Below are 26,652 nucleotides of genomic sequence, written 5' to 3'. Positions count from 1 at the left end.
TGCAGAAGCCTCCTGGATTCTCTTCAGGGATATGCATTTGACATATGCTTGTAAAACGGTGAAAATACTGTATCCCTTGGATGAATACTGTTGTGGGAGGTCCAGAGGCTGTACTCTAAAATAGCCCTATTTGTCCTTTTCTCACCTACCTTTATAAATCTACCAAACCCATTTGTTTTCATAGATACTACATTTGTCCTTCTGTTGTTTGTGCACGTGTGAGTACATGGTTCACCATACAAGCACTCTGTATACACGTTTCCTTCTCCCATGAGTAATCACTGACAATAGCTGTTTGCAGTTTCGGGGGGATGCACATTGGCATGCTGTAGACGTTCTTTTCCAATCTATAGAGACCATATTATGAAACAGGCTTCAGGGATTGTACTCATCATCAACCTTTTCACACTCTTATAAAAGATTCATGGAGCTTCTTGTTTTGCTGTGGCAACGCAACAGGAGTCAGAGCTGCAGGTGAGGTACCACTGAGAGGCAAATGGTGACCTGAATAATGCAAATATCATAGTTGCCTTCCATTGCTAAATAATGAAGTGGATGCAGAAAATCTGTGCATTCATTTAGGTCTACGATTGAACAAATAACAGTCAATTTATCCTCCCTACTTATACATAACAAACATTCATCCACAATTGGTTTAAAGAATTTCCTTTAACAAACTGAAACTTCAAAGCTGCATACAGTTCATATAAATTGTCCACATTGATTCATCAGTTATTATAGTCAGGACTGCGTCACTATTGACTTTGAATTTAATAGGTAAGGACTGCAGGTTGATGATATTACATTGTCATGTTAATTTAATGATAATATGGCAGACTTTAAATGGCATATACAAATGGAGTATAATGGAGGTGCTGAAGCTGAGCTAAAGAAAATGACTAGCCAGTTGTGAGGGATTGCACTCACTGAATGCTAAACAGATTTACCTGATGCCGGTGAAATGATGTAAAAATTGTTGACACAGTGTCACTGCTGCTAACCTACTAAAGAGGGATTTCAGTGAGCTGCTGCTTTGTTCAATTTTGTGCATGAAAACAAACAAAGCAGATGTTAGACGAAATATATAGCATCTGTGATGATTCCAACAATCTCTTTTACCTTGTATGAATTATTGATTAGACTGAGACAAGAACACAGACAATCGCGAGTCAATATTTAATCAAGGATCCAGCCTTTCTCTACTGATGAGGGAAAAATATGTCTTCATTATTATTGCACTGGAGCCAGCCTTTCATTTGGGCTGGGTTTCATCACACTTACAGCAAATGACAAAAGGGAAAACTTATTTTATTATACCTCCTCTGAATTATAGATGAGGTTTTGAGCCCCTGGACAGCTGTTTCCTTCCTGTCTCTTGCTGACTGCCATGCTCTTTTGTCATTTCCTGTTTCCTCCTGGGAAAGTGGTGAGTCAATCCACGGAGAAGCCCTCTACCAGAAATCAGATCTCAGACAGATCTTAGAGATTCCTCCCTCATGGGGGTGCGGATGACTATTCAAAACCCATTGCGATTGTAATTCAGAGAAGAAACTGACAGTTTGTGAATTGCCTGTTCAGTTACTTTTGGCAGCATGGCAGAGCAATAAAAGAGACATTTCCATGATTCCAAGCAGGCAGTTGAAAAACACGATAAACGTGAGAGAAGCGACAGAGCTATCTCGGCCAACAAACAACAAGGCATGACACTCATTTAATGGTACATGCACAAGTTGGCCTGTGGCTTTTGTTGAGAAATGCATCATTCCCATGTTTAGTAGGAAGTACATGCAGGAGGGCAATTGTGCAAGCAGCCAAAAGGAATGAGAGTATGCCAGAATTTGCCTGACATACTACAGCAGCAGCAATGCATGACCTCCCCTGATCTGCCTGCAGATGAACCTCTGCTTCAGTAAAGGCTGGATGAGGTTTAGAGTGAATTAGTAGTCCACTAATCGAGAAAGAGAGAGAAGCTTTATCACTGCAGTTCACTGGGTAACCTTTACTTTCATGAAAAAAAAAAAAAAAACACAAAGAAAACAAGAAAAAAACAGATGCACAGAAAGACGTACTTTAAAACTCGGACAATCAATACTGATTTGACTAAATTTCCCTTTTGCAAATAACTTTGTCCGTTCATAAAATAATTATGCAATGTCACACATCAAACTGATTAACAGTAATAAGTATTTAGCACAAAAGTGCTCAAGTGTTTGGGGGAAATACAATCAAACATTTATTTGCGTGAAGTGTTTCTCATTTGATGAAGATGGAAGACAACAATTGCATTTGTTTCCTGCTCTGTGGTATCATTAAAATATTCAATAAGATGCCTCTGGTCAACTTTGTCTTTTTAAAATTATAATTATTCATTAAAATGTAGATGGTGTTTAATTTCCCCTATATTGAAAGGGTAGATACTTACCAAAAATAAACATAGTACACTGTTTAAGTCCACTTAGGAACCAACTGATTCAGTAAGAAAAAAAAAAAACTGTAACTACAACCTCTAGGCTGACACCATCTTTGAGTTTGATTTATGAAACACTCTCCAACTTAAATTTAACTCACCACTCTCAGTTTTGTTTAGTCTGGTGAGGCTCTTGAAAATGGGCCTGACTACACAGATTTGCCTCTTACTTAATACTATTTCATGTATCCTTGGTGCAAGATTTACTAGAGAATGGATTTTGAAGATTTAGGGGGAGGTGCTTCTCCTGCAATCTTGCAAATAACTCACATAATGTCAGGAGGACTCAGAAATACCACTGTTTTTGTAGTTTTAAAACATGATTCGCCTTCTATCCTGCCATAGCACAGGCGACTGTGTTTTTTTGACAGTGCAGACACTGTAGGGTATTTGTCCCAGCAGAGGTTTCCTGCGGCTTGCACAGTCAGGGCAGGCATGACAGCGAGTCCAGCTTGCAGTGTGCTCATCCTGTTTTCTGGTCTTGTATTTGGTCCACATGAATAATAAAGCTCCTGGCAAGGCTGACTGGGGTTACATTTGTGGTTGTGAGCAGGAGGGGTTTGAGCCAGCACTGAGCGACAGCAGCTATTGATCAGAGACAGGCAGGAGACGGTACTGAATACAATCAAGGCAGACCATTCAGACCATGTTCATTCTTTCCCTTTTTTCTTTCTATACAGTACCACCCACCTTTTTTTAGTTTTCCTCTTATATTCCAGGTCTTTACTCTCATCTAAATTTCTCACTTTCACACATTCCTCTGCTAAACTTACATCCATATGCGCGCGCACACACAGATTTTCTATTTGTCTCTTATTCTCTTTACTGCCTGTCATGCTTCTCGCCTCTTTCCTCTGTCTCTCCTGCACACACATCTTTTTTTTCCATCTATCATATTTATTTTACCACCTTGATTGAATCACAGATCATTCGAAATCCAAACCTACATTGCACGTCATCACGCAAAAAACATCTGTACAGACTATATTTAAACCTCATCTTATAACATCTGTCCCACCAGGGGGACGAGGAAAAGGTAAAAGTATGCCATATATGGGCCTACAGCAGCTTCTCAAATAAAACAAGAAAGACACACTGTTTTCATGTAACATGCTGTCTCTACAAAAACACATCAATGTTGTAAGAAGAATGTATAGATACTGGCTGTCTATTCTCTGCCTCTTCAGTCGTGAATTGCCTCAAAATCACAAAATGTGTTTGTTGGAACAAAGAGTGGTATTGATTAAATGAGAACTACAGTCTCTGCTGCTGTTCTCCCAATTGCAAGAAGTTTCCTCTTCAGGCAGCTCAAAGAGCTGACACACTATTCTGACGAGTTGCAGTCTCGATTGTATAAGTTATGGTAATGCATTAAGGAGACTGTGTAAACAACATTTCATGCATATTACACAATTATTGAGGCACAAATAACTTGCTTTCATGCATTATGTAGATTAATACTGTCATTTAAAGGCCTTATGTTCCACAAAGACAACCTCCACCTCCCAGTTGGGACTCGCTGTCATAATTACAACAACAAATACATTCATGGCAGTCCGGCTATCGAAAACATATTTCAAATTAGCTTGGAAATCTAGGGCTCGGGGCATAACTCTTGACATTGCAGGGTTTTTTTTGTATCTGATTTGTATGCAGCTGCACTCCCACTCCCCTAATGTCACACTAAAACTATGGAATTAAAGTATTTTGTAGCAAGAAATTCCCTTAGGCTAGTCCTTCGCAACAGCTTTAAGGCGACGACGCTGCTCCCTTTTGTGTGTCTCAGTCTATTGATGCTAATGAGATGGTAATCTGAATGAGGGTCAGCTCTGCTAAATGCCACTCACAGACATCAATCACGTCCCTTGAGTAACTGGCAGGCACAGTGCCACATTTTCAAAACTCTATTCCTTCCCTAATTGAATTCCCCCAACCGTTTAGGAGTCCATCAAATGACATAGTGTTTGGAGGCCAGTGTTCATAAATTTGGAATTCACTCTGTTTTCTTTGCAATCTGACTGGCAGAAATAATCACTGTGATCCAGAGAAACTGTTGTTGTGTTACAAATGGACATGGCAAGTTGCAGTACAGCCTGTAGTCTTGGAGAAGGCTCTCTATCCATGATGATAAACTTTCCCTGCCACGGACAACTAGTACCCAAGGATACAAGAGAAGGTATCCACCACTGGTGTCACACAAGATTGATCCCTTCTCCCAGTGGGGCAGACACTGGTAATTACAGTGCAGAGCGCCAACATGGCATCCATTCCCTACAAACAACCGGGAACAATGCGGCTGGCAGTTCAATTAGAGGGAGCTATGTTTATTAGCTACACGTTTGGGCTGTTAATTAACAGTGGCAGAGGAATGCCACTGATGCTGCCCTGTTGTCCTCATGTTGTGTTTGAATTAAGAGCAGTGAATAGCGGAAATATGTGAGGTCCTTACAGGGCCACGTTGGCACAAAGAGGACCGTGGTGGTTTCACAAATAATGACTTTCCTGTTTCAGAAACAAAGAAAGAAGTCGTGTGACATTGTTATCCTGCTGCATGTTTAGACAAATATATATAACACAGTACATGTAATTAAGTATTTAGATGTCCATGCGCTTATAATATAGTGAGTCATCACTTTTATTTAGCCTCTCTGAGCCTTTTACTCGCTTCAGTGTTAAACTGCAATCAGGATGTTTTGGGAAACAACTTTCTGTGTTGGCTCTCAGAATACTGACTTTTGGCTTTTGGCAGGGATTAGACTTGAGTGCGCAAGACGTGCCAACTGACAATGTCCATGGATTTGGCAGAGATGTACACTACATGATGTTCTTTGTCAGGGCTGCATACATAGAGCAATAATTTGGGGGGGTGCAGGACTGATACATTTAAATGTGTTTTGGCTGGACATTTCAATGGGCATGAGTGGGAGATTAAATGGCAGGCGCACTGACATAGATGGTTGAGTTTTGAGATGGTGACACAGTTGGGTGTCTCTTGCTACACTGAGTTCCTGAACTACTGTGTCTGAGCCGTTATTTCATAGCTGAAATGTCCCAAAGCAAAACAGCATCAAGCGACTGCCTCAGCCAGAGAACTGAGAGTTGCTCCAAAGACTTAAACATCAAGGCTTCAGATCCTTTTCTCCGACTTTAAGAGAATTTCAAATAAGAGAATTGGTTTGTCAAAGTTACGAGAGAAAGACTCCAAAGGAACCCACATAAGGCTCTGTATGTGGACTCCAGCACGAAGAACAAACATACACAAAAGAATCTGTCGGCAGCAGACGCTATTTTTCATGTTATACTTTGGACAAACCAAGAAAGGGAGATAAAATGAGAGGCGTGATCCTGAAAACATGCCAAGAAGCAGAGCCCATTAAGCAGAACTCTGCAAGTGTCCTGTCTCAGCACTTGATTTTGTGCTACAATATCTCCACTGCTAATATTCTCCGCAGAGGTATGGATGATCAAGGCCTTGTTTTTTGTTCTGCACACATACACACTGAAATCTGTTTCCCCCCATAGGAGGTCAGAAACTTTTTATCTGATACCCTTTAAAGTACATATACTCAGTGCCCATTAATCTCAACCTACAGGACTACGATGTCAAACGTTATGCAACTGCTGCCTTGTCACAACTGCAAGACCTAAGAAGGACTGGTATCCTTCACATTGCCTGTGACTTTGCCCATGATTGATTGCATGTCTGTTTCTTGACAGCCAATATTCTGCAGGACAGCAAGGCGGGATCGGTACCCCCCACCCCCTCATGGTTGTTCACCATTGACTGCCGAAGCATGGGAGGGAGTGAGAACGGTTTGTATTTCAACCTTCACAAAGTCGAGCAGAACTATTGTTAAATCACCCCATGTGGATTAACACAGTGCTGCTCTATTGTTCTGATTTGCAAACATATATTCCATAGTGACTTCCTGTAACGGGTGCTTCTGCATACATTATGTCTGACTGTATAGTAAAGCGATAATACAACACAAATGAATATGGAAAGTGTGTGAAGATTTTGTTGCAGCAATTAGGAGACAATTGGGAGTTTGATCTTCAGAACATGTGGCCCATGAGATGTAGACAGCTGTTGAGAAGCATATGTCAGAAATAAATACCTTCTGAGGTGTGAGGACAGAATGTATATTAAGTTCTTAGTATTGTCAACACATGTGTTAATCCCTTAATCAAACCAACCCCTGTTGGAACACATCAGCGCTTTGTTAGCAAATACTCCTGATCTTATTTACCTTTATTAGTGTTCTCATCTGTGGAAGTTAAAGTCTAAATCTTTTAGCACAAGAGCTGAATTAAAAGTAACTCCTTCTGCACTATGGTTTCATTTGGATGTATTGACTCAAGAAATAAAACTCATTTATTGGTTTGTGGCAATCTACCTAGCACATGCCCATGAACAGCAGCACAATGAAACTCAATAGATATTCTGTTACCTCATTAAATAGCATCTCATTCTTTATTCTTAAACAAACCTCTGCCACCCAGGCTAGAGTTAATTGGTGAATGGTAGATTCTAAGCGACTCAAGTCATATTTATTTTCATGGCAATTTAAAGGGGAACTCCAACAATTTTTCACCTCAAGATCTGTTCACTATTAAGTCCTGCTCTGTAAAGGCAAATGAATCTTGAATTTTGTTTTTGTACTCGGACTACGAGAACAGCGTTCTCTGTAGTTCTGGAGCAGCTTTGTTGAGTCAGAAAAAATAACTCCTCACGTTGTCATTGGGGTTGTGTGGGTTTGGATTTTAGGACTGTACATTTATAAAACAAAGCCTGTATTACAAATGGTGTGCATTTGTGTTCACCAGACAGCGAATTTCTCATGAAAAGATGCTGTTGGCTGCATTACAGGAATTGTAGGATCCAGTGATTTTAGAGCTTGACCTATAGTGAAGACAAAATGTCAGGATTATGCTGCCTCTGCTGCTTTGATTTTGACACAACATTTTTTTTTTTTTTTTTTTAATTGTCCCCCAGCTTTATAGAAGAACAATACAACATTATTGGATCACCACTTTAATGGTGTGGTATAATCACATTTGACTAACCAAACAATCCACCAAATGTCACCAGATTCTGATTTGTACAGGTGACTTTTTCTAAATCAGCTCAGCTGACTTCAGACCAGTGTGGAGAACACAAACAGAAATGTTCTATATGCAATACTCATATACTCACTATACTAACAGTTTGGCAGAAACTAGTGTGTTCATGTAAGAGCCCATGCTGGAAGAAGGTGTTTAAAAAATAGTTTAAAGACAACACAGTTGATCGCTACAAACACAGTAAATGGGCAAAAGAAACAAACAGACATGAAGAATAAAGTTACAATTCACAGAAGGGAAGAACAAGGCAGTGAATCAGCTCAGAGATCCAACACAAATGTTTTTAAAAATACCATAATAAGAGCAGATTGTCTGGTGTGAGTGAGTGAGCAGAAAAATAAACTTTCCTTTCATTGCTGACTATTTGGAAATCTGAAAAGAAAACCCTTTAAACTTGGCAGTGTAATCACTGAGTTATTGGTATTGATCAAGAACATAACAACCCCTTGTCGGTGATACATTTTGGTCAATTTGCACTATGGAACACTAAAATTGCCTTTTTATTCTACAGATTAATACACTTCAATATAGCAATTGTGAAGTGTGAAGTACAGCCACTTTTATCACCTCAGAGAAACAGCTAGAAATGTAGACATTCACACCACCCTTCTCCTCCTCTCTTTGAAATCTTCTTCCATCAACACTTCCTCTGCAGTAGGGGGCAGAAGAGACGAAGCTGTCAGCACTTCTCACAACACAACAACTATTTCCCTGATATAGCCCTTCCCTGAGAGATTACAGACACAAGCGGTGGGTGGGAAGCTTTGGCAAGCTGCATTCCCGCTTTCTCTCTCCTCCCTCTCTCTCCATCTACTTACCGACTCTCTTCTCATGCATTCTTATTTCCTTTCCATCTCCTACATCAACTCCCCAGGGTACCAGCTCTGCTGAAGGGACATCCCTCTAAGTTCCTACACAGGCCCTGCAGCAGTTAATTGCAGTGCGAAGATATATTATGTGCGGAGGCACCAAAGGGACCATGATCACACTAACAAGCAGAAGGTGGCGGAGTTAAGATGGTGGAAACAGTGGCGGTCCTCATGTGACTACAGACTCTTTTCTAACACCTTTAAGAACAAAAAAATGGCCCATTGTGGGTATTTCTCAACATTCCTTTAAGGAGAAAGACAGTGAAACAGAGGTGGTCTAATATTCATCCTTAAAGGTGCGATACTCCTCTAAGAGCTTTCCTTTGCAAACACTTTTTTTTTTAATCTACATCACTTATGTCCCTATCTCTCTCCAGATCTAGCTTTCTTTCTCCCTCCCTCACAGAAATACAGAGCTTTCTCTCTCACGTGTTCTTGGCTCATGTTGTGGTGGAAAAAAGGGTTGAATGCTGTGGCTGCTAACTCTGGCCTGATGCCACCCTGCTGTCAGGCTCTGGATCCTGCTCCTGCTGCCCTGCCCAGATGGGTGGCGGCCTGGGGGTGAAAGAGTTAGTTGTCTAGAAGACCTTTGGCATGTCTGTTCAGGGTTTATACAGGAATCCTGAGGTTAAATTTAATATCATTTATTTCCTTTTTAATACCTTCTAAATATTTTTTAAAACGTCAACGCGACTTGCTTCTAGTCATATAGTAAAAACAGGATTGATAAATGGGTGGGCACACGCACTGTTACTGTCAATCCCTTTGTTATTTACATTTAGTCATTTAGCTGAAGCTTTTATCCAAAGTGACTTTCAGAGAAGATGTGATGGCTGCAGTGGAAGTTTTACTGGTGGTGGGACTCGGCTGGAGTGGTATACTGGACATACTAGCAGCACATAAATTAAAAATGAATGGCTGCTCTCCCATCAAGTTGTCAGTCAACTGAACACTGTAGATAGATCCGACTACATAGTTTGAGTTACACTACTTGACATCTGCCAAAGAAATGACACAATGCCTAAAAGTTCAGTACCACTCCACACATAACCATGTTCTCTAATGAAGACATCAAGTATACTTGACCAACAGTGTTTTACAGGAGGATGCTTGGAACAGCTGTTCTATTGACACATTTTTGTCTTTTCAATCAAATTTTTCAGTCAATGAAACCAAACTTTTTTGTGCAAAGCTTGGTTCAAGTTTTACTCCAGCAATCAACCATGTACAGAACTTTTCAGTATTCAGAGATGTTGTACAATCAAACTAACCACAAACTACAAAGTTTCAGGGCGTTCCTGTAACCATGGTAACTCACAGTGCCGGAGGAGAGGAATGGCTGAATGGCATTTTTCTACAATTATGTCTGGACAAAGTCCAAGTAGAATCACACATGAAGCGACAACAGGAGACTCTCTGCGTCAGACGAGTTCTCACATGTTGACGAATGAAGTCTGTGTGATAAATTCTGGTGAAGTTCTTACAACAAATCACGTACTATTCTTAAAAAAAACAACAACAACAACAAACAAACAAACAAACAAACAAACAAACAAACAAACAAACAAACAAACAAACAAACAAAAAAAACTTGCAATCAGACATTTACTACCTTTTAAAACTTTTGAATACCCCGCAGACACCTTGCTTTTTGTTGACTGTGCAGACCCCCTGTTCAAAGGAATGTTATCAGCTGGCTGCTGAAAACAGCCACCCCTGCCATCTCTCCGCACCGCTTCCTGGTGTTAATTAAAGAGGGATATGGCACGGGCACCACAGTAAATACCGTCCTCTCTGAGAGGGGTCATATTCCCTTTGCTGTGTGTCTCTGGATCCATGATGTGAATCTATATATTGGTTTAAAGGATTAGTCTGTGTTTTAATTGACCAGAGGAGGTCTACTGCTTAGATAACTTAATAAGTATGATCAGAACCCAAGGAGCAAATGTGGATTCATGTCTTTTAATTTAAGTGGCCAAACAAACTTTAATGAGGATTTTAATGCAGTGATGGCATGCTATATTTCAGAATGCTAAAAACCATCACTACTTTTTGTAGAATTGATTTTAACCGCGAGCGATCATCATATACAACCAGACATTCACATACTCATGCATCTATGACTCTCCTTAGCCCAAACACAAACACACCCAGAACACACTCACACAGCTTAAGAGCTATATGAAACCACCTATCAACCCATTATGCACATGGCATGGTAAAGCGATCCAGTATAAGTGCATTGATCCTCCTGGCCTCATTCAGTCTGATGAAGACCCAGGCCTAGTGATAACATTTCACAGCCAGACAAACCGCTGCTATAATACAGCACAGGGTCGAATACACAGTAAGGAGCAGACTCTTATAGTTGATAGGAAAAACAGCAGATCATGGTCTGATTAAGCTGAACATCTTAACTCGAATGAAGAGAGCTTCAATGGGCCCTTAAAGAAATGTTACTATGGAGCAAATCCATTGTTTCTCCAGGAGATGATTACAAGCTTGGCTGCATTGTGAAGTGCATTAAGCCACACAAAATGTAAAGCTCAGCATCTCTCGATATGTCTCCCACATTGAGGAACACCACTCCAGATTCAAAGGGTACGAGAGTGTGAGATTGAAAATGGTACGTATACCCACTGAAGGTGTCTGGAGGCAAGGCCTGAGTAAATCTGGATGATGTTTGCCTTTTATCAAAGTTGACTTTTTACTAATGCCATAGGGGGGGCGGCCACATCAAAATGGCTCTATTCTTAGGGGAAATGTGCACTGAACTTGTCTGGCATCTCACCATAGGAAGTTATGCTGCCCTTTTAAGGAGTCACATTTATATAGTTTTTTGTTTTTTTTTTAACCACAGCAAAGAAGATGTAAATAGCCAAGCAGACATAGTTGCTGTCACACTGCCCTTGGATGAAGAATATCTGTCTGGCAGACAGTGGCCCCTGGGTGAACCTGGCATTTGATGCAATTTGTCTGGTCCCAGGGCTGAATACACAATAAAGACGGCTGTTTCTTGGTCAGCTCTCCATCAGAGTGTCAGGTTTTTATTCTTTCTATATAGTGTTAGTTTTCTCTGGAAAATACTGTACTTTAGCATTGAATGGTTTCATTTGGCTTCTCAAGATGAATAAGTGTCTCAAGTATATTAGTGAAATAAGTTTCAGAAGAAAAAAAATAAAACGGAAAAAAAAAGTACAGTCTGTGGTACAGCAAGCACCATAAGTACCACTGTAAAATGCTGTCAGGGATTTTAAATTTATATTAGGCTGTAGAAGAGTTTTTATCTTCAAAGCCTAAGAACCTGCTCCAGCTGCATGGTAGGTTGAACTTTACAGGGTGTTTTCTCATGCACAAACATAGCAAAAAGAATGGCTTGAACATATTGGACAGTATCATACTGAAAAGGTCTCATTTTTAAATATTTTACCCAATAAACCAAATATTTGACCACATTAATCAGAAAAAAAAATCAATCCATATGCCTGCTGATGCACAGAGTCATTAAAATCACATTACATATACAGCAAAACAGAGGTGTGGGAGAAATTTAACTTCATAACCTGAATGATCTAATAATGCTTTTTTTTTTTCTCTTTTTTCCTTTTTTACCATTTTACAGAGCTTCTCTGTGGCATTATTCCCCTGTGATCAAAGGTGCTTTGTCAGCAGTGTAGACAGCTGACACCAGGTCAGTGCGAATCAGAGTATGAAGGTAGCAATAATACATAACACATGTCTCAGTAGACATCACTCCCCCAAAGTTCCTGCACGCCAATTAGATTAAAGCTGTATATTACTTGTGGATGGAGTACAGGGAGGAAATCAATACAGCGTCTCCAAGCAGGAGCCCTGAAACAACAGCCACTGTCAGTTTGAGACTTATGTCATGAGGGCCCACTAAAGTGGGTTGCAGTGTCCATATAGGCTGTCCTGTCTCAGCCAATGTAGGTTTTTGAAGAAGCAATTACAGCTGGACTGTGGGGGACTATAATCATTTATGAGACCGTTTTCTTTTCAAGATGACAATGACAGTTATTGCAAGATTGGATCCAGTCTTCTGATATCTTTTTTTGAGCTACACCCTTTCACCAAGAAAAAAATCCACATAAAAGGAATTATTATTACACATTTTGGGAGATATGCTTATTTTCAATACAACTCTTATGCAGGCACTCTAAATTTAAGGCTTTAACCAGACGCTGCTTGCAAGTCTAAAGTTAACTAAATCTGGCTACCAGCACCTGTAAAGCTCACCAATAAACACACATCTGCTTTGCTAAAAAACAAAAAAACAAAAAAGAGAGTAAAAAAAATAGCAATTTGTGGTTTAATGGGTGGTTAGTAGCCCATTTAAAATGGTAAATGTTAAACTGTAGATTAGAAAAAAAACAGATATAAGGTGTTAAATAAACACATTTCCTAAAATGAGATGAGAATTATGTGATGCCCCAGTATTACAGAACACAGATGTGATTCAGTATAAAAGGAAAACTGGAGAGCAATGGAGACCATTAAGCCAGATAATGGGTTCTGAATACAACAGGATCATAATTTCAAAACAGTAATTTGTGTAGATACATGGCTGTATTCAGAGTAAACAATGTAAATATCTGATTAATAAAGACCTAATGTTATGCAAGATTAATAACACTAACCCCATGCAATTATTCACCCTTCCTTTGCAGCCTTTGGAGCATGTGACACATAATCAACTACAAGGTCAATGGAGAGCTCAGGTCAGGATACGATGCAGGCATAATAGGTCTTTTATACACAGAGATTAATCAGAAACGAAGATGCGGTGACACTGCTTTATGAGTGTGTCTGCACTCAAGGAGCAGTGGCGAAACACATCTGTAGTCCTCAAAGGTCGGCCGCAGTTTAAGGAATCTTTCACTGCTACTCATAAATTATCCTGATGAGCACTGTGATGGTCTGAGCCAAAGGGGTGGCTCTAGGAACCTTATCAAATCTATTATGCACAATGAAACAGGTAGGGGCCATCATTAAAGCCAAGTCATGCTGCAGAAAAATTATAACATGATTAGGTCTTGGGTAAAAAAAAAAAAAAAAAAAGAGAGAGAAATCAACAGTCGCAGAGGCTGGCCATGATGCATCACAGGAGGTGGTAGAATTGGATTTAATCAGCTCTAGATGGCGAGAGGAAGAAAAAGTGCAATCATCCCTTCAAACACAGACAATGTTTTGTCACAGATGAGTTACATGGGCCCTGCTTGACACAGAAAAGGTAAAGAGCTTCTTTAAGAAGTGACGTTGATGATGGATTTGATAATGTTGGGAAGCCTGCTCACTTGATGGATTTCACTTTGTCTAGATAATGTATAATAAATAAGGGAGACAATTAGCATGCTAAAGATAATAACAGGAAATGACTGGGTCAGTGAGCAGACAAGAAAGTTGATAAGACGAGGATGTTGTGGAGACAGTGGTGGTGAGATTGACTGATGCTGATGGAAGTTTGACTCAGGAGCTTTGAAGAGTGAGAATACAAGATGTGGAGCATGTCTAAGCTTGGTGGCATAAAATGGTTAAATTATCAATAAACATTGTTGAATTGGAGGAAATCAAATATTTCCTACCCCCGTTTCCCAAAACACATTACAAGTTAGGCCTTGTGGCATCCCTTACTTGAAAGTGAAAAATCTCAATTGAACAAGTGAAGAGGCGTTTTAGCACTCAATTGGGTGAAATAAACTCCCTCGCTTTTCATGACTGAATCAGCTTTTATTGGGTTTTGCCTGAGGAACAAAAACAAATTCAAATTCTTCTACCCTAGCTTAGTGTAGCTGCTGTGGCTTCACCTCAATGACAGATTGAGGGTTATGCATGAGACAAACAAAGGACAATACCAAAGGGAGAGAGGTGGTGCTGGTAGTGGCGTGTTCTTCAGGGTCTCCAGACAGCTTTACAGGATCTGCCCTGGATAAACAAATGAGCACATTTACAGACTGACTTAGTTTTTTATCCAGGAAACGTCATGTCGAGTCATTTCTGCCTGTAACAACAGTTGGCCCCTTCAATAAGTCTTTGAACCACATTAAACCTTACCACATCTTTGTTGCTTGTGCACTTTTTTCTTTCTATGACTCTGTTGTAGTTTAATCTGTACTATAAAGTGGTCATATTTACATACTTTATTGTATATATTTAAAATGACTTCATATATACTGTATCTGGCTGCTACAGTTTTCTTTTTATCTTACATCAAAAGCGCTCATGTCTTAAATGGACTTGCTTCCATCATGTCTGGAACTTGCCGACAAGCCAAAACCTTCACGTGTCTACAGTTGTTGTAAAGGATTTTTTTTTATTCTGTCTGGGGCAGACACAAAGTTGAATACAGCCTCCAGACATCAGATTTCTTTTCAGCATCACATGCTGTAAAATCAGCTACTTTCTATGCAATGAATCAACAGCACACAAGGACACAAGTCTGGTGGTGAAACAAAAAGCTAGTCAGCCATCCCACATGACAATGAAATAGATCAAAGCTGTAGAGAAGAATGGTGCTCATAAAATGGTTGGAGTAATGAAACTTTAAGGATTGGGGCCTATCAGCATACCCTGACCTGATTATCTTGAATGCACTGCATCTGTTGGGTAGATCTCAATGCTCTAAACTCCAGCGTTGTTGAAAATTTATATGCAGAAAGGAAGAGTGAGAGTATTCCCAGCAGTGTGTCTCGAGTCTGAAATGTATTTCAGATCCACCAGAACTGTAATGTGCTTCAATGGGATTACAAGTGATTTGCAGCCATGAAATATTTTAGTGTGGCACTTTCAAGCAGTTGAGGCTGTGTTAAAACAAATGTTCACAATTCTCTTGCCAGAAGCAAGACAAGGATTTTGCATTTCATAAGCAAATTTTGACATTAGGTATTTACAGGACATGCTGAGGTAAGACACAGATTAGATTTTGTGCAGACTGTTGAGTAACTGTTCAAATTGACATTTTTTGTCACAACCACATGGTATTATTACTAAAATGCATGTTCAATTAAACTAATAAATAAGATTACATTACTGTCCACTGATTAGGTTGTGTTAGCAAGTCAGTAGATCCACAAAGTCCCATGCAAAATCAAATGAATTATCTAGTCCATATAAGATGTTTTTGTTGCTCTTTTGTTCTCAATAATTCTCTGTGTTATAGATGTGGATCCATTAGTTTTAAACTAAATTTCCCCCTTCTTTTCATGTGGGTTAAATATTTAATAAATACCTTGATCTATAATTTCAATGATCCACCAACTAAATCCCACTGCCAGATGCACTTCATTTATTTGTTCATCATTTGGACCTCTGGAAATGCAGTGGCCATATTCTGGAAGAAAATGTGTTTAAATATCCATGAGGTGGGTCGAACCTGGCCTTTCAGGATCAGCCAGGATGGAGCATCAATAATATATTATCAGTCATCAATGTTGCATATTAGATGGAAGATCGGAGACAGGCTACACTACTAAGGTGATTACCATCTGTAACCGTTGCCCGCTTTTTAACAGGACCTTGAATGGAATTATGAATTTTCTTGGCAGGCCACACCACTGATGGGAAGGTTTGGGAGTTTTAAGAGTTGTCTGTTATCCATCACTAAGCTCAAATCTTTAAAAGGTTTCACTTCAATGATTTGGTTTCTGAGAGATTGGAAGCAGCCTGCTGTAAGAATTTGTTAACAAGTAGTGCAGTCAATATGATGTGAGTCATTAGTTCGAACAGCATATGACATTACATACTAATGTATTCTCAAAGGAATGAGATTAAGAACACTTTGATTTTTACTTCATGTTGCTGCACTGCAAAATTGATATAATTACATTTTTTCTACCTAAGATCTCCAGAGATTTAAGAGGACATCAAAGTGAAAAGAGTAACACTTAAACATTGCAAGCAGAATACAAAATTTGTTTAGCATGTTTTATAGCTATATATTGTAGCTATAACAAATCACAATGCAATATACTGGCTAGAATGCCTATTTACAATATAGCTGAACATATAATGTGGATCATTGAATCTCAGAGCATGTAGTCCCAAGAATGAAACCATGATTTCTTTAATACTACAGTCTTAGCAACTTTAATTTCTCATTGGAAAGAAAGAGGTATCTTGTGTACATCTTAAGTAACTGTACTTAATGCTTCTCTAGTCTGGTAACAGCTTGACAGAAGAAAGAAATACAAAAAAGTAAGTAGTGAGATGTTACCTTAAACGAGAGTTTGATTATTGATCAATAGGAAACAACATTAAAGGTCCAAAAACTTAAGGTGTTAGATTTACTGTTGAGAATGCAGGATGTGAACATCTATTCATGAAGGCGGATGGTGACATTAAAACTCAGACATACGTGGGAGGTCTTGCAAAGCTTTGAATTCAGACATAAAAGAGAAAAGCTGATGTAAAAAATACTGAAGAAGTTGTTTGATCTTGTGATTTATTCATCCTATATGTGGATTATTTGAGGAAATTATATTGTATTCCTTAAATAAACGTTTTGTTCCTGATGAAGTATACTACAATACATTTGTTTATTTATTTGACAGGGACAGCACACAGTTTCTTGTACCAGAATTAGCTAGGTTAATTTACATTTGTAGTCCCTTGACAGGAGACATAGAATGACAGAACATTAATCCTGTAGTCTAAAAACACATTACAAGATACAAGGTACACATTAACTATAAGAACAATAATCACAACAAGAAGATTTATATAATGAAGACATATCAAGTTTTTGTATTTATGCAAGTACATAATTGGGTTGATTGGGTCTGACCATGGTTCAATCTTTAATTTTATCAGTAAAGCAGCAACACTCTCTTATAGCTTGGTTCTGAGTTCCAAAAGTGATCTGATCTGCCATACAGCAACCTCTGTTGGCCATCATAGTTGTCTTAACTTTAGCTGAGCACATTGATATGAACTAGTTTAATGTGGGGTGAAAAAAACCATTGATTACTTATACACTAAATTACATTTTTTCAGTATACACAGCTGCTTCATGTGGTTGGATGCCATTTTTTCATCTTTAAAAAGTACAAGCAGCCTTACCTACATTATGTTTAAGGCTAGACTCTAAGAGCCAATCAAAAATTAAGATTGCTAATGTTGATTTGGCTATTTATCATGTGCAATAATGACTGTGTCATCTGCATACATTTGATTTCGACTTAAAGACATATGAGTGACAGGTTGTTAACAAATAAACTGAATAAAAGAGGTCCTATAATTAAGCCTTGCAGGACACCAACGGAAGAAATAACAGTCCACTCCAACTGTATTGTTTCTGAAAGTGAATTGTATGGGATGAAAAAAAAGGTTTTCATCCCATACAATTCTGAGTTTAAAAAGCAAGTTGATTGTTCAGTTAAGTTCAGTTAAGTTTGCTGCACACCCACCCCCAACCCACTTACTCTGCAGAAATCACAGTTTTCCAGGTCCAAGTAAACTCCCCCTTTATACGCACCCACAAATATATGTTAGATAATCAGTCTGTGCACTTGAAAAAAGTTTTTCTGTATGTGGGTGTTTTCCTGCACAGCCCACTGCAGTTAAACTAGCAATAGACCGTACCCAGAGGATGGAATTAAGTGCCATAGCTGGTGGCTGCCACTAACACCTTAAATGCGTGCTGTTTTATAAAGGCACAACGGGCTACAGCGGCAGATGACTCCCATTAAACAGAACTCCTATAAACTGAGCTCCGTGTTTGAATGTTTATGACAATGGGAGATTGAGGAAGGATATGAGGAGCTTGTCGTGCTGTGCCCTCTCAGATGCCCTTAACTGAAACCTCTTTGGCAAATAGTTTTATGGATGAATGCTTATCCATATTCCGCTGAGGGAAGTGATGTGATTTCACTGTTGATTACCTCTGCTGATCGGTGTGATTGGTTTAGTGTTAGATAAATATAGGAGACTTCTGAATGGAATGAAAAATACATACGGACCCCTGCACCATATCAAGGCAAACAATGCATGGATTATGATGGTAAAATCACAGGGATAAGCCAAGGGGCTGATTTTAATAATCCTGATGAGCTCTCAAACAACTTTTGCAGCAGTACCGTGCAAGGTCAATGTGTGACATTAATTGAAGCTAATCTCAAATTGGTTCAGATTAAAGTTTGACTTCAGCAGATGGGTTATTTGGAGCATGTAATTTTGCAGGATTAACATGATATCAACCTCCTGCCTTTAATATTTTAGTAACCCAAAAATTGATCCACATGCCTAAATGGACAATTTAAAAAAAAAAAAAAACTGCAGCATATCAGATGTATTACCTCAGTGAGACACTTCATCAGAACAACTCAGACTCAAAGTGACATCCTAGGCAGCATTGCATTTCTGGGCCAGCCCTGAAAGACTCTTTTCCTTCTCAGTGTTTCAGGGGTACTGACAGGGCAACCCTTCTCCAGCAAGGCTAGCGGCCAGGCAGTCTAGGCTGTGATACATAAAGAATCGGATTGCACATGAGCACCAATCCAAACAACTTGTCATGGAAAGATATTTACTCCTCAGTTCAGACATTATTCACACACAACTATGCCCTTGGTGGATAAGGAGCCGTCTTGGGCTGAAAGAAGAGCAGTCCTGTTCACCTCATCTGTCCTGGAGAGAAGGAGAGACAAACAAAGGCGGCGAGAGAGAAGTGAGTGTACTGAGGATATAGTGGTGAAGTGGAGAGAGGGAAGACATAGTTGAGAGGCAGGGAAGTAAATATAGAAAAAGTGAGTGAAATAAGGGGATAGACACATAGAGGACATGTGGCCCTACACACAACATCTATTGCATTTCTTTCCATCCTGAAAGAGGAATCACTCCTCTTCATTTTTTCCCCCTGTTAAAGTGATTTTTTGAGTTTTGGAGTTTTTCCTTATCCAAATCAAGTATTGAGGACAGAGGGTATTGTATGTACTGTTAGTAAAGCCCCTTATATTTTCTTTGAGTTTGAAAATGCATGCATTTACATAGACTTAGAGTAGGTTAAACCCCATTGATAATGCAGGAGAAAACCCCTTTTAACACTCAACCCACCACTGAACAGTGGTCAGTTTGCTTTCAGGCTTTAACATGGAGAGAGTGATAGCTAGGACTGTTGATTGCGAGACTGGCTGTGCATGTGTGTCCACCACACTAGCTCCCATGCATGTATGCTCCCCGCCTGCATGTCTGTGACAGCAGCTCAGTGGTAAGACAGATATTTCCCTCGAGTTGACTGTCTATCCTACTGGCGCAAATCATCTCTGTCACTCAACAACAATCGACCATACAGGGCCTCATTAGTCCTAACCACACACAAGCTCTCTCTCACATTCAGTCAGGCATCCCAGCTATCTGCAGTGCACAACTCCCAGCTGGTGTTACTGGTTTTGCCCCACATATGCACACCCCACACTCAGGCACTTAAGTAAGCAGTTGCACACACATAGCATGTAGAGTAATCCACAAATGTGCAATACACTCCAAATGCGCCTGTGGGGGACAAAAGTAAAATCGGTGTATGAACATAGATGTTAGGTCAATGAGGTTTAGCCTCATACCCAACTTTACTGTGGACTTCCGTATAATAGCTACAGTGAAAAGCTCTCTAAAGCAAAGTCCAATATAAGACGGCTTCACCTAATGCACATGTAATGGGGCCCATTAAAGGGGCCATAAACATGGCCTGGCATGTGGAAAAAGACTGTAGAGGGTCATATTGTTTGTGGAAGTTAAAGGAAGAGGCAATCTTTATGAGCCAATCGGCTGCCTGGTCTCCACTTAATGTTATTCTGCTTCAAGTGAAAAACCTGCAGGGTACCTTTTAAAAACCAAGGCCTAATCTTTCTGCCGTGGCCACATCACCCTCAATAGTCATTGGGGTTCTCTTCATTTTCATTTTACAGACATGCACACACTTTTGGTGTAGTTGAATGGACGAGTGAAGAGCAAAGTGTGTAAGCTGATGAGTTTTGGAAACTGCCCAGACAGCTTGTGAATGTCAGTCTTTTGGCTAACTCCGGTTGCCGATTGTTACTTCGTTTAGTATCAACTAGATAATTCTTGATGCCAAAGACATCCGCTGTAGGCTTGGAAGTGATTTGCTGTAAAGTTTGGTCATGATGCTGAAAATAATATAGCTGAGAGAGCCAAGGCAGACCTTCTGCTATGAGACTCAGCTTAGGGACTAGTAGGCACAGGAAGGGAAGGGACACCCAAATAGCACAAAAGAAAAAAATTGTGTCGCTGTACTTCTTTCTCAACCTCGGGAAACCTGCTCACAGCAGGAACTGCAGATTTGAGCATAATCTAAACAAAAAACAACATCTTTAGGTGTTTTAAATGATATCTGAGTGTCATATTTATGTCTGTGCATCAATGTGAGGATAACACCTAAGCATCTGTGGGTGTAGATGTCAAAATGAGCACACATTTTGAGTCATTAGTTTTAGATTTGAATATGTCTGAATGTCTGTGTGTATTTTTCTACATCTGCCCTCAGCTATGCAGCAAGCTTGGGGAAACTCCCATCACACCAGCTCTACTATTCCCTGCAGGCTTCGTTCCATGCAGTAGACAATGTGAGGAGGAGATGTGACTCATCCTGGGATGAAGCCTTTTCTCTCACCCCTCCCACTTTCCCACTTTTCTCCCTCTGTACCAGTTTTCTGTTTTTGTGCCTGGTTTTCTAGCCTTGACTGGCTGACTTAAGAGTCACAGTGGCACCATTGCCCCGAGGCCAAAACAAGGCTTGATGAGCAAAGACACACTTTTCTCCCCCTTTCCCTTCCCAGATGGGAAACCTCCCTGTGTGTGGTCATGTCTCTTTTACCTATCATTGGAGATACTGATTGGGCGTCTGCAACTGAGGATTGTTTCTACACTTAGATCATACAAAGGCACCTTTGGAACATCATTAGTTGTTTTTTTTTTCTACAGCCTGAGAACGCACCTGAGATTTCCTTTTCATTTGTAGAATGCTTGAAGCCTCAGATGCTCTCGCACTTATACACCAACACCGATGTTTAAAAAAAGCAGGAGTTCTGTTGTATTAAAATATTGTAATTTACCTCCTTGTTATGCATACTTTTCTTCAGCCTGATTCATATACAACACATTGATATTTTTGCATTTTGCTGTAGACGTTTGGAATTTAAATGAAAATACTTTGGCTTCCTTGACACTCATGCTCTGTAAAGACTTGACTTGATACTTGAATGTTTTCCAGAAAAGAACAATAACATATAAATACCACAGGTTTGACACTCAACTTAAATAGTTCTTATTCAGGATTATTAATTTAAAAGACAGCTTTGCAACAAGACAACAAGAGTCTACAACCAAAAATGTGTTTAGAAATGATCACGCCAGGTTGCCACACTGGACGCAAATTGATATTGAGCTTCACCAATAGCATATCATTCACTTCAGGTGTCGGGTATTAGTACAGTAAATGCTTCTCTACAACAAGTAGATTTAGCATTTGAGTTTGGATTCTAGGTTTAATTCTAATGACGGTACATGAGAAGTTTCCAGCCTTGTGTTTATTATTATAATTCAAACTGTCAAATCTGGGGGATCCTGTCTGTGGCTTTTGGAAGGGGAAAACACTGCTACTGTTTTTCACTATTTTTAGCAAGAAGGTAGGAGTAGATATAAGCAGGAGACAAGACTATTCTAAAACAGCAAACGAGTTGAAAATCAGCTTGTCACATCTTGTGTGAGAAAAGAGAAGGAGCTTGGAAAGGAAGCTCAATCAAGATGCGAAAATCATGTGAAACACGTGCACTGCATGCCAAATAATTTTTTTGTTTCCAAACCATAATTAAATACATTAGGTCACAGAGGTGCCAGAGCTGTCACATCAATGGTGCTTATAGTGTCACGCTGAATCATGTTAACCCTGAAGGAGCTTTAAAGGCAGGCCATTACATGTCAATGGACTATGTAATGTCAGGCTAGGTAATTGGCCTTTAAAGACAGAGGATTGACGGTTTAATTGTTTAATGGTCAGTCAATGAGGCCTCCAACATGTTCGTATCTCACAGAGACAATTCAGTCTATTACGCCATGACACGAGTACCGAGATTGTTATCACGCCAGAGCTGTTGGTCGCATAAAACACTCGCTGTCTCTGTGTGCTTTAAAGGGCCTCATGCAGCATAACACTCTTCACCGCTAATTCTCTCCATTAAGAGCCTCCAGCACATTGCTGCTCTTTGTACACAAATCCCCTTTAATTATGGGATTTATACACCAGCAGAGTGTGAACATGAATAAGTAACTATAGCGCAGCAGAGGCAAATACAGCCAGTTAATGCTGCTATGAAGCATGAGTTTTTGCAAGGTCACCACAGATAAGGGGCACAGTTCATGACATGCATCTCAAGTAGAGCAAAATATTTCCTCCCAAGAGGCAAGTGTGTAGAGTATCCTACACTGGGAAAGGAGATGCAGTAGCAAAATTCCTGTTGTGATTTTAAAAAATGCATATACTGTATATGAAGCAGTTAGTATTTTTTTTGTTAGAATAATGATGAGAAGTAATGCAGTATAAGCTTATGGCAAATGAATAAAATAAATTTGTTACGTCTCATAACAGCAGCTTGAGGTAATCATATGACGAAGTACATTCTCTGTACAGTCTGTGTGCCGCATAACTTGCCTCCCTTTGCATTGTGCCACTGGGAAAGACTATTTAAGATTCGAGAAGTGTGTTAGACAGAGAATAGGAAAAGCCTTTTTGTGTCCATGAATACCCAGGCAATCAAGGCATCAATTATTCAAGCCGCATGCAGAGTGAAACCATCGCATGCTGTCCATTGGTGCCTCGTCCCAAGACTCCTAATGTTGTTCAGACAGCAGTGGAACAATACAAATGTAACAGAGCTATTAGAAACAGCGCAATGCAGGAAGACTTCTGCACAACTAGAGATAAGGCGGCCCAAACATGTTAATGTGTTAATCAATTGCGACTAGCTTTAATCACTGTATGTAAACAAGTAGGCAGTGAATAGGTGGGTGTTAAGGAAATTAATCTTATATCGACCTGAAGCCCATGTAGAGGGCAAGTCTCGATAAATCCCTCCACAGTGAGAGTTATGAGTATAAATACCATAGTCCCAATAATGTTATCTAAACAACTGCTTCATGAACAGTATAGTAGGACATTTGTAACATCTTATTTTTGTCACCTCAAGAAGAGCGTGACAGTGACTGGTGTACTAATTTGTGTGAGATTAGATCCCATAAATGCAGGTCAGGACAGGAAAATCAATACAGTGTTGTCGATATACAAATGAATGTTATTAGCTGTCGTTTGTCATTAAAAACACCCTGTATATAAATCTGCCTCCAGAATCTTACAAGATTGAGCTTAACTGTTTTTTTCTTGAGATTAAATTATATTTAACGGGTGTGGGTTATTTACATTTTTGTCAGTGCCCATGTCGGCCAAGATCCAATTGGACACTGTGCAGGCATGTACAGGCCAAAGTTTATGACAGAAGGGACTGCACTGTATGCACAGCCTGCACATATGCAAACAATGACTGTAGCATAAATAAAATAGCTAAATAACTGAACTATGTGGACTTTCTGAGCTACCTCAGCTCTCATGCAGGGAAATATTAAGGAGATCAGATGGATCATAATGTTCATTGGGATCGATTATCTGATTATTTGTCATTTTAGTTTTTTTTTTCTGCTTCTGCAGTAGGGGAGTTTGTGAATGTTTTACTTTAAGGTGAATTTTCTGCAGCTCCTCGTCTGCTTTTCCTTCCTGTCTTGATTCATGTTCATCAGCAGTCGAGATAGTCTAACGTTAAAAAAAAAAGAAAAGAAAAGAAAAGAAAAGAAACACACACTGCAGAAGAGCACTGAGCAGGAATAAAAAAAAAATGAGATCAGTTTCCAAAGGTGATAAAAACGAATCTAACAAACACACAAGGTGACTGCAGACTGCAGAAGGGACACAAACACAGAAACAGACAGGTGACAGACAGGTGCGGTTTCTTGCAAACAACAATGACCAAACTTTATGATTTTTCCACTTGTAAACTGTAGCAGCAGCAACAGCAGCACAACAGCAGCACCTTGTGAACATAAAAATCCCCAAATCCCATCATGCATTTTACTTTGTCTGCATCCAACCACTATAGTTTACTAAGCAGTAACTGGTGAATCTTTTATCTCCCTATATTCAACACATTCTGTAACCTTCAAGCCCTTCGAATACGCTTCAGAGGTGCACATAGAGGTGACCTCCCAGTATCGTACCCAAATAGACCCTGTATTCCACTCTGCTGTACAGACTGTACTGTATATGTGCAGAACAAGCCAATTATTTATTTACAGCACTGCCTTTCTGTCATACTTTTTGGTGCTGCCTCCAGGAGACAAACAGCATACTAGACGGATCTCCAGGGAAACACACTCAAACTCCATCCCCACCCATTCCATATTAGGCTGCAAAAATGTCAACCTGATTTTATATCCATGCCTTAAGGTTAATTCACCTTTGACTGCCTGATGTCATTTTTTTGAATCCTCACTATGATGCCATGCAACAACTTTTTATATTTACAGCAAAGCTCTACCATAAAACTGGAATATAAATGTCCAAAAGATGATTTGAATTGTACAGTGCCATTTATAGCACTCTCTGTCTCCACCTGGGGCAAAATAACCTGCAGGCTGGGAGTTCATTTAGTGAGCTGCAAGAGATGATTTATTTAAATGGAGAACAATTTAATGCTCTTTTATGGCATGTGATAAATTACTTTTCTTGTGAAAAACTAATTTGATGAGCACTATTTGCTGATTACAGTTATAATTGATGATTGTTTCTTGAAGAGATATTATCACTATAATTGCATGTTAATGGTTAGACCTCTTTATTTAACATTTATTTATTTATTTAACAACATGACATACGTTTTTATTTGACATCTACTTTAAGTGCCATATTTTTCAGACAGTGATTGATTGGTTGGTTTCATTTATTTGGACCTGATTCTCTTTAAAATAGTTTGTACCATGAAAATCATCGAGCCTGCACGATGAGGAATGAAACAAATGTACTGACTTTTCTTCTGCAGTGTAAATGATCAAATATAAGAATACAGAATTTGATTAGATTATATAATACTTACTTGTATTGTGCATGAGCATATTTATTAAATGGTTAAACGGTAAGTGGTACATAGCTTTAGTGAATAAAAAGTGCTGCCAATCTTCAGTCACTGTGTTGCCATTTTAAGTCGTTGTCCCTCATACACGAATGACATTTGGGCATTGTGCTCCAGTAAGTAAAAAAAAACGCCCAAGTAATTTTCTCTTTCGGATTTATCTCCACTGCTGTGATGCTGTAAGCTGGCACTCTAACCTCATATATCCGGCCCAAAATATATCCGGCATGCAAACAAATTGGCAGAATTGAAGATCAGAGGTGAATACAACGAACAGAGTTTTGCAGTTTTTAACACAAAGTCAACACACTACAAACATCAGACGTAAAGATACAGTACGCAACCACATATTATTACAACCTTAATCATTACAACTATAAGCGACATACTGTAATTTTTTAAGGTTAAATATGACATAAAATAAATGACTTACAAAAACAACTATTATCATTACGTGTATTAGGGATTATTGTAGACTACCACAAAGAAATTGTGTATGTTTACTGTACCATACAAATATTTGAATGAGAGAATGCCAGGAGTGTGCAAAGCTGTACTCAAAGTAAAAGATATCTACTTTGAAGAATGTAAAATATAAAACACATTTTGCTTTGCTTTGCCATGTTCACCACATAATTCCATATGCGTCTCTATTTGTCAGCCCACTGATGAACTTTGTCCAGGGTGTACCCTGCCTCTTGCCCAATGCCAGCTTGGATTGACTCCAGAAAATGTCTGGATGGATGGACGGATGGACGGATGGATGGATGGACGAATGGATGGATGGATGGATGGATGGATGGATGGATGGATAGATGGATGGATGGATGGATGGATGGAGTGGTACTCCACATTAGACTAGACTCAGATTAGCGTCTATAAAAAAGCATGTGATATAAAAGTTTAAAATTTCTGAATTGTTTGTTTAGAACTGTGTTTTTGTGGCTACTTTTTTGGCTACTAAAACTGATCAACATGTCTTTTATAATGTGCT

This window comes from Larimichthys crocea, chromosome III, assembly GCF_000972845.2.
Source record: "Larimichthys crocea isolate SSNF chromosome III, L_crocea_2.0, whole genome shotgun sequence".
NCBI classification, from domain to species: domain Eukaryota; kingdom Metazoa; phylum Chordata; class Actinopteri; family Sciaenidae; genus Larimichthys; species Larimichthys crocea.
This window is presented reverse-complemented; position numbering follows the sequence as displayed.